An 8,727-nucleotide genomic window follows, 5' to 3' on the forward strand; every position below is an offset into this window, starting at 1 on the left:
ACCAAACCCACAACTCGCAGGGTGCTGCAACAAGCTGCTGCTCTTCTTCCCTCTTGATTTTATTAAAGCTCTGGAGGGAAGAGGGCTCTGCACTTTCGCATAGCCATGGGCAGCAGCTCCTCCAGCACAGAAATAATAATAGTAATATCATTTCTGGTTTTATTATGCTGAGGTCTCTCACATATGCAAAGTGGTTTTCCAGTCCTCGTAATAAAATGAGGACCTGAAAATGCTAGGGTAAAACCCTCTGAATGTAGTATTGCTCTTCTCTCTTAATTTCTCAGCTCAGAAGAGCAGATAGTTTGCACAGGGGATCTTGGAGACGTCTTCTGCCTTGTGGACAGTTGAGAATTCACAGGTGAAAACTTGGATGCTCTCTTCATAGCAAACGTACATTTCTCTAGCTCAAAACTGGAAGCCATCGCTGGTGAAATCAGAAGCTGGGTAAAATCACAAGGCTGTGTGGTCAGATTTAACCCTGGCTAGGAGACACACTGAGTGCTGCTCTGGTATTTACTTTGAAGTCACTTCTCTTGGAAGGGAAGTGAAACAGGCAAAGCGCAGCAGAAGCAGTTCAGCAGGAAATTAACGTTATGTACCGAAGCAAGCTCTAAGAACAGAACAAAAATCAAGCCAAGTAGAATTCAGCTATTTATTAAACCTTGTAAAAGGGGAAAAGAAAACAAAAGAAGTTGCCTAAATTCACAATTTCTGTCTCTCAGCATACAGAAGAAGCAAGGTCTGAGAAACCCCCAAGACAACATCAGATATCACTGCAGCACACGTAGACACTTGCGTGCTCGCCTGGGTGTGAGCTGCCGTAGAGGTCAGGGGAACAACTAGGAAGGCTTGTGCCTGTGGGAGGGAGGGGGTGTTCACACACATCCCATAATAGTCTTGGGTGGTTAGCAGAAAAAAAAGTACTCAGATGACTCAGTGACTCAAAAATAATGGTGAGAGTCGAACCCTTTCTACTCTTCAATGGAGACAAGTACTCCAGCAGGACACGGGACACAGGCTGTAAGACCGTAACGCAGAAAAAGGAACCTATCAAACAGGAAGGTCACCCAGATATGCGCGATGTCTGTCCCACATAAGCCTTATGTTAACACAGATATTAGTTTTGACCTAAACAGCTAGGTAAAATTAAAAGGCGCTTTTTTTTTTCCTTTTAATTAGCAATTTGCAACAAAACCAGGAATGTTTATTGCAATTCAAAGTACTTGCAAAAATATTTAATTGTGTGATTTCTTGGACACAGGAGAAACCAAATAATCACGAAATAGTTCATTTGCAGCAACAGTTGACACTGAACCAGAAGGCCCCTCTGCAGGCTTTTGGTAGGACTGTCCACCTGCACTGCCGTACACTGGCCAGCTTCTGTGTTCTGTACATTAGCTTGCAGCTTCTGAGCCCTCAGTTGTCTCCAGTCTACCCACTCACCCAACAGTAATGTTCTTGACCTTCTAACCCTAGAAGGAAATATGGCCAAAGACGAATTTCAGCAGGAAATTATGCTTATCTTTGCATTTGCCTTGGCTTTCAGCAAAGCTCTGGGTCGATACTCAAATTTGGAAACTGTTCTTGTTTCTAATACCCACTCTGGTACAGGAGCTTGAAAGCCTATTGAACTGCCTTCAATAATGGGTGGCAGATGTCACAAACCAAATTCCATGAGATCTAAATAATTTTTGAAATAATTCCTTAAAATATTCCCATGGGGCTATAATATGCCAAAAAGAAAAGTAAGATTGGGCCCTTGATGTCCTTTCACCAAACATTAGTCATGTTTCCTCATCCCAGGCTTTGGGCAGCAGCCTCTGCCTGCCCCCACTGGTGAGGAAATCCCAAATGCCAAGGCTGGGCGAGCACCAGCGTCCAGCTGTGTGTCTCTCATCCTCCAAAGAGGACGCAGAAATCAGTAACTGGTCATGCACAAGGGAAAAAGAGGGTGCAGACTACTAGGAGAGCCCAGCATCAGCAATGGGGATGGAAGGAGTAATTAAACATTACAAAATATCCACACACCTTGCTGGTAAATAGAGACAGGCTATGTGACGGGGAAACTTTCAAGGTCACAGTATTTTCTCTGTTCTCTTTTTTTTAAAAAAAAAATCCAAGAACCACAGAAAGAATACACATCACATATTGAAGAACAAATTGCACTGCAAGCCATTATGAAAGTTGGATTTGCACACAGTAAGTGTGCAGTCTCAAATCAGGTATAGAAAAGTTAAAAACACTCTGCTTGCCTGTCAATCCAGCTTGAATCTAGAGAGAGTGACCAGCTCAAGCAGGAATACTCTGAGGAGCCCTGAAGTCCAGTTCTGATAATTTCTATGGTAATTATTTTGCAACTGAGCATGTGAGACAATGCTGGTGATAATTATATAACAGCAACACAGCATGTCTTGTTCCAATATTTGAAGAGGACTCCTACCCCTACCAGCTCCTCTATATTCATGGTAGCAAGATGAACACTACAACATAGATTTGTGATGTTATACAAAAAAAAATATTTATCAGTTCAATTTGCTTACTTGTAGTGTCCTACAGTTAGCTAATAATGAACATCTGTATGTTTCTGTTTTTCCCTCTTTTTCAATATTTCACAGCATCTTTTCAACTTAATCTGAGGGTTCAAACAAGACAGTTCTAAAGAGGAATTAAATCCTCACTAGCTGAAAATTTATTAAATACAAATAGTATAAAAGTGAAACTCACCCAGGCTATGTGAACTGTATATACATGAATTAAAGACATGGGGCATTAATATTCATGCATTATTTTAGACTTTATTGCAATAGTCTAAGCAATTCACTGTTCTTTAAGAAATTAACCTAGAAGCCATGTTTATCATTGCATATATCAATTCATACAGAATAAGAACAAGATCAAAATAAAACTATGACTTTTGATGGTACATACATGCTAAGTGGAAGAAGTTGTGTGACACAGTCACAAACAGGGTCATGGATACAGTTGGTTTGACTTTTAAGTAAGTATAAATAATAACAAAAAAAGTAATTCTTGTTGTATATTTCCAGTCCAGTTGTACTCTCTCCTGAGGAAGATCTGTGGACAAAGTCTATTCAGATGGTAAGTTCTATGGGGAAAAACATGGGATGTGATCTGCATATGGCAGCACTTAGCATAATAAGGTCCTGATCCATGACCAAGTCCCTCCAGACCTACAGTAAGAGAAGTTATATTAGTGATCATAATAACCATTATCTCCTCCGTAGGTTTTCCCATCAGGAACCCTGATGAAATATTTGGCAGGTTGATTAATGGGATTCACAAGAAGAAAAACTAATGGCTTAGTCTGGTCTTCGTAAGAGAAGGCCAAATAAATCTATGTGCTCTAAAATAGTCTCTTACCAACAAATGCAGTGTCGCTTTGACAGAAGCAGTGTTTCATACATTACTCTCCAGGTCCTGCCCGTACTAGAGGGGTATGGCGGGCAGTGGTGGTGGGAAGCCGTGGGGGGTGATGCCTGCAGTGTTGCAGTGCTGCCTCCACTGAGGGTGGGTCTCTACTGGAACTAAAGCTGTAAACAGAAAGGTAAAGAACAAGGCAGCAAGGAACACTTGATGCAAATGGACGGTGAAGACGTGTCCTGCCCAGGTGAGAAGGCAAAGGGGAAAGTTAACCTAGAGCAGAGTGGAGTAAAGGGAGGTGGCAGGAAGCAGACATGGAGAAGATGATGAGGCCAAGGGGTTTACATTTAACCTAGAAGTTCAAAGAGAAATCAGTACTAACTCATCTGTTGATTCACTAAATTAACATTTCTCTTTGTTAATTACATTAACCAGAAAGAAACCTAGATCAGAAGGAATTGCTTCAGCTTAATTATTGCAGAGCTACTACTACTCCTCAAAGTAATCAATAGTTGAACATTCCTTCACCTAGGAAATTAAATACAAATTCAAAACTAGCTTTTATTATCTTGCAATAAGCAGTTTTCCAGATCCCCTCCCACCTCTGCTGAGAAGTATGAGTTGCCAAAGACCTGATGACTTATACTGCCTGGAAGCCAGCCGGGACTTACCTTCAGTGCTGCATAATGGACTCTGCCATCCCTGCCAGACTGCTCCTACAAAAGCAGAGAGTTTATATGAATTTTATAGGCCTTAATTGTTTTTTTTTTTTAAATACTATTAGCTTAGTAATTAGTGGTTTGTTAATAATAACCTTGACAAAGCCAAAATATCTACTGGCATTATAGACAGAATTGTTTTAAGCAGGAGAGACAGGGAGGAACACGGTGCACTGAGTCAGAAGCACCTCTCTAGCCAATGCTGACACAACTGTGTTGTTAGCAGCAATTTCTACTGCAATGGCCAAGGTGCTTTGGGGGGTTTGTTTTGTTTCGGTTTTTTTTTTTCTCCTGACTAGTACTCTAATTTCTTCTAATTCTCTTTTCTTCTACTTCTGTAATCTTTACTACATTCCACTTCTTTCTTTTTTCTCTTTTTCCCAGACATACCCATCCGGCCCCAGTTCATCTCAAAATTTACCAGTTTAACTTGCAGGTAGCAAAAATCTTAGACCCTAACCAGTGAGAGAAGTAACAGGCAGTGTGCAGGAGCAAGGGAGAAAACTTGAACTAGGCTTTAAGCACCTGTGGAAAGGTTGTAAGCAAAAATGTAGAGGGCTCTGAAAAGTACCTATTCCCTCCCATCTGCTACCACTCCTTTAGTACAAGCTGAAGTTGAGCCGACAGAGAAAAATCATGTAAGCACTCCCAAACGTAGTTCAGGTCAAGCCATCTAACTCAGCGTAAATAGCCCCTGAGCTACCAGCGAGGTGCTACTAGAGGTGGCAGGGAAGGTGATGCCTAGCTATCGAGGAACAGCCACCACCTGGGAACAAACCTGATCATGCACATGAGCTACTGCAGTGGCACCAGCTTCATGCCATCACGCTTCAGTTCACATCATCATCAAGAAAGCTTGAAATATTTTTCCCTTTTCAAAGTGAGGACCTTTATTAAAAAATGAAATTTTCATTAAAGTGTGCTCTTGTTCTTAGTTTTCTTGTGGAAGACAGAGGGAAGAGCAATGTTGACAACGGCTTTACAGAAAGCTAAATCTCTGACACATGGTGTTTTCATTCTTCTCTAATATAAATCTGTTTCCATTGAAGCAGATAAGAAGACAGTAGTTTTACTACGCATCGTTGGGTTGCATTCTAAGAAAGATGACTGGGTTGAATTCTCTGAACTAACAAGGCAGCAGGACACCTACTGCAGTCCAGGCTCCATTTCCAGGCCCATACATTATAGGTATCACAAAAAGTATAATTTTGAACAGGGAGCCTGCCACTAGCAGGTAGCATCATAGTATAAGTAAAGTGTGGTAATACTTGGAAGAAAATAGTCAAATATTCCTGAAAATTTTACACAGCAGGAGAATTTTGCACACCTATCAACGAGCTCTGCTTGCAGATAGAAAGATGCTTTTTTTCCTGGCTGATAGCTGCAGCCCTGCAAACAGCTGACTACTTGAAAATCAGGCTGGGGTCCTTTTCTCCTCGTGTTGTCACAAAGTCATGGTACTGGAAGAAACTTTGAGAGGTCATCCGGTGTGACCCCCTGCCTAAAGGGATGATCAATTATTCCCACGCTGTTTCTGACAGGTACTTGTCCATTAATCATCACTGTTAATGATCCTGGAGGCCATGTTGTGCCCACGGTGCTTGCAGTGGGGGCTGTACAGGTGAACGATTCATTAAGCTCCTCCGATGTACAGTATTGTAGGAAACGGATCCAACTCTCTGTTCCTTACCTGTGTTCGCTTAGAGGAACAAAGAAACCCAGAGGAGAGGGGAAGGAAATAATCATTTCTGGTAGCAGAGAGCCAGGATTCTGAACACAAAGGTACTTTTTGTGTTTTGTTTTGTTTTTTTAATTAGGATCATAGTTTGTAATGGTGATCATGGGAGCAATGCATGACACTTCCTAGCAGAAATCACTCACATTCCTGCAAGAATTTTTGCAGCATACAGCGCTTTCAAGCATAATGGGCTTAGATCCACAAATTTACTGCTTGTAAACTATCAAGACTGTAGTGGAGAGATTCAGAATCCCAGAAAGAAAATATACTTGCTATCATTTCAGCTTCTGTTTCTGTGGCACTGCAAAAACCTGGAAGCACCTTGTGTGTGTGATGGATTCAAGCAGAAGGCTTTGCCATGCCCATCGGTGCAAGGTAGGAGCCAAACCAAGAGGTGTCCAGCATTTTGAGTAGTCCCAGGAGCTGACCATGCAAGAGAATAAATCACAAATATCCTAGACAGGATGTCAAATGGCTGAAGAAATGTCCTTTGCAGAGGCAGAAGGTCTAGAGAGGGAGGAGAGGAAAGGAAGGAAGGTGAAGTGGCTTATTCAGCTTCTTCTGCCGTTTTGGATAAGAAAAATATTTTCTTCGCACCAAGTCAGCAAAAGCATTTCCTGACGTCTTGATCTCTTTGCTGCTGTTTTGTTTTGTTTTGTTTTTCCCCAGCAAAAGCAGCTTTCTAAAAGGCACTGAAAAATGTGGGTGCTGGTCAAGGGAATGTATTTAACTTTCTGTCTCCAAGCTTCATGCTGACTCTGTTACCAGAGCACCCAGGCACCTTCCATCAGGGATGCTCCTGTGCCGAGGGTGAGCTTCACTCACACAAAGCACCATTGCGCAGAGCAGGCGGAGAGCACGGGGGACAAAGCAGCACGAACCAGCAGCCAAGCAGAGCTCGGGAGGGCTGGCAGCAGGAGCGCTGATGTGCAGAATGCCAGTCGTGGGTGCCTGATTTAAACCAAACCCTTAGACAGCTTTCCTGCCAGCATTCAGGTCTGCAAGGTGCTTTCAGGTGTCCCTCCTCCAGGCGAGCCTGTAGCCGGGTACAGCTCAGGGCTGTGCTCTCGCCGCAGCTCAGCTGCCGTGAACTGGCTGGGTTTTCAACTCATTAGTGCTGTGTGAAAACAGCAGTGAAAATATTTCTAGGAGTAAATCAAGCAGCAAGGGGGACCTGGGGCAGGATTTGCCTCTGCTGTTTCTGAAATGTAAGAGGTAAACGGGGACTCCAATCTGCACAGAAAATCTTACCCAGGTAGAGCTGATTTTACTTTTATGGAACTAGTTGTTAATAATTTCAAATCTTTCCTATTTATGCCTTTTATTATGTTTTTAGTGCGAACAGGTGAAGTTCTGCAGTGCAGTTGCCAAAACTGCAAAAATCTGTTTGCATGATTTGTAGAACTCTAGGAAAACAAGCTTAAGAAAAACCTGTAAATATTTTTAATTAATGTAAACTACTCCACTCACTAGTAAGATTGAGGCCCACGTTCCGCCCTTGCTCCCAAGCCTGAAGTGAGCAATGAGGACAGCGTTGGGAGGGGAAGGAGCGGTGGGTGCCCGGGGAGGGGAGGGCGGCAGGGCAGGGGTGCCATGCTGCCAGAGGAGGGGGGACACACGGCGTGGCCATGCCAGGGGCAGCTGCTGCACGGCCACCTTGTGCCACCCTCCTCAGCGTGTCATTTGGAAATGGTTAGCGTCAGTGAGAAACACAGGCTGCACCTTTCCGAACCTGTGGTGAAGGCACTGTCCCTGCACGCCCCGAGACAGAGCGGTATTTCTTGTCCGGATTGCTAAGTGGTGAACGTCCTCTTTACCTCCCCCACACAGTGATTTATGCAATTATGTCCTATTAGGACACTCCAAACAGACAAATTATTATGAGCACACGCAGTGCCCTGGATGACCTGAGTGAAATCATCCCAGCAGACTTGTGTTTTGGTTTTTGGGGCTGTAAAGCAGTTCTTCTAAGAATGGACAGCAAATGGCAGCTGCAGTAGTTTTTACCCTGCTGCTGAAGTATGGAATTGTTAACGCATGTCTTGCCAGACAAACTTTACCAGGCTGATTCTGAACTTGAAGTGAACCTGGGTCAACTGCACCTTCATACTTTGTGTTATAAACAAATAAATGCTAGGCAGCAGCACCCCATGACCTGGTGTTTTAGGGAGATGGCCATCAACGAAAAACTCTAATGAAGAAAACAGCTTCCACCAAATCTCTCCATTATGTGCTGATTCTTTTTTATGTTCTCAAACTAGGGGGTTTTTTCCCTTCTTTTTTTTTGTTCCCCCCGTTGCTAATGAGCACTTGAGAATTTGATTTAGCTCCTTGGAATGACTGCCACTTACTGCTAGAATGTTAATCTGTCTAAACCCATTCAGCTCCTCTTACTTGGAAGTCAATCACCTGGAGCCTGCATTTCAAAGAGATGCTGGCTAAGGCAGTCACAACAGCAGAGATGTTTTGGGACAACTCCCACAGTTGGGAGTAATCTCGGGAAGCTCAAAGCTACTAGACAGCAAACAGATTTGTGTTGATTCCTGGGGATAAACAGAACTGGAGCCGTGCCCGACAGAGACCAAGAGTGCAAACTGGGGGAGACAGGAGGCTGTTGAGCTGCAGATCACACAAGGGGTGCTGCGCTGGCATGTTGCATCAGCTCCTCCAGAGGACAATCTTTAGTTAATGGTGAAAATTTACCCAGGGAGGACGTAGGCAAACAAGCATAGAGAAGATATGCCAGGACACAGCCAGAGCTAAAGCTTTAGTGTCAGAGGAGGAGTCTGGCTTTCCAGAAGTAATTAGAGAGTTGATTTATTTTGTCTTGTACTGGCCATTTTTTTTAACCCCTGTTTGGAGGGGGAGAAAATGCATAAAATCCCATAC

The sequence above is a fragment of the Buteo buteo genome, chromosome 1, assembly GCF_964188355.1.
Source record: "Buteo buteo chromosome 1, bButBut1.hap1.1, whole genome shotgun sequence".
NCBI classification, from domain to species: domain Eukaryota; kingdom Metazoa; phylum Chordata; class Aves; order Accipitriformes; family Accipitridae; genus Buteo; species Buteo buteo.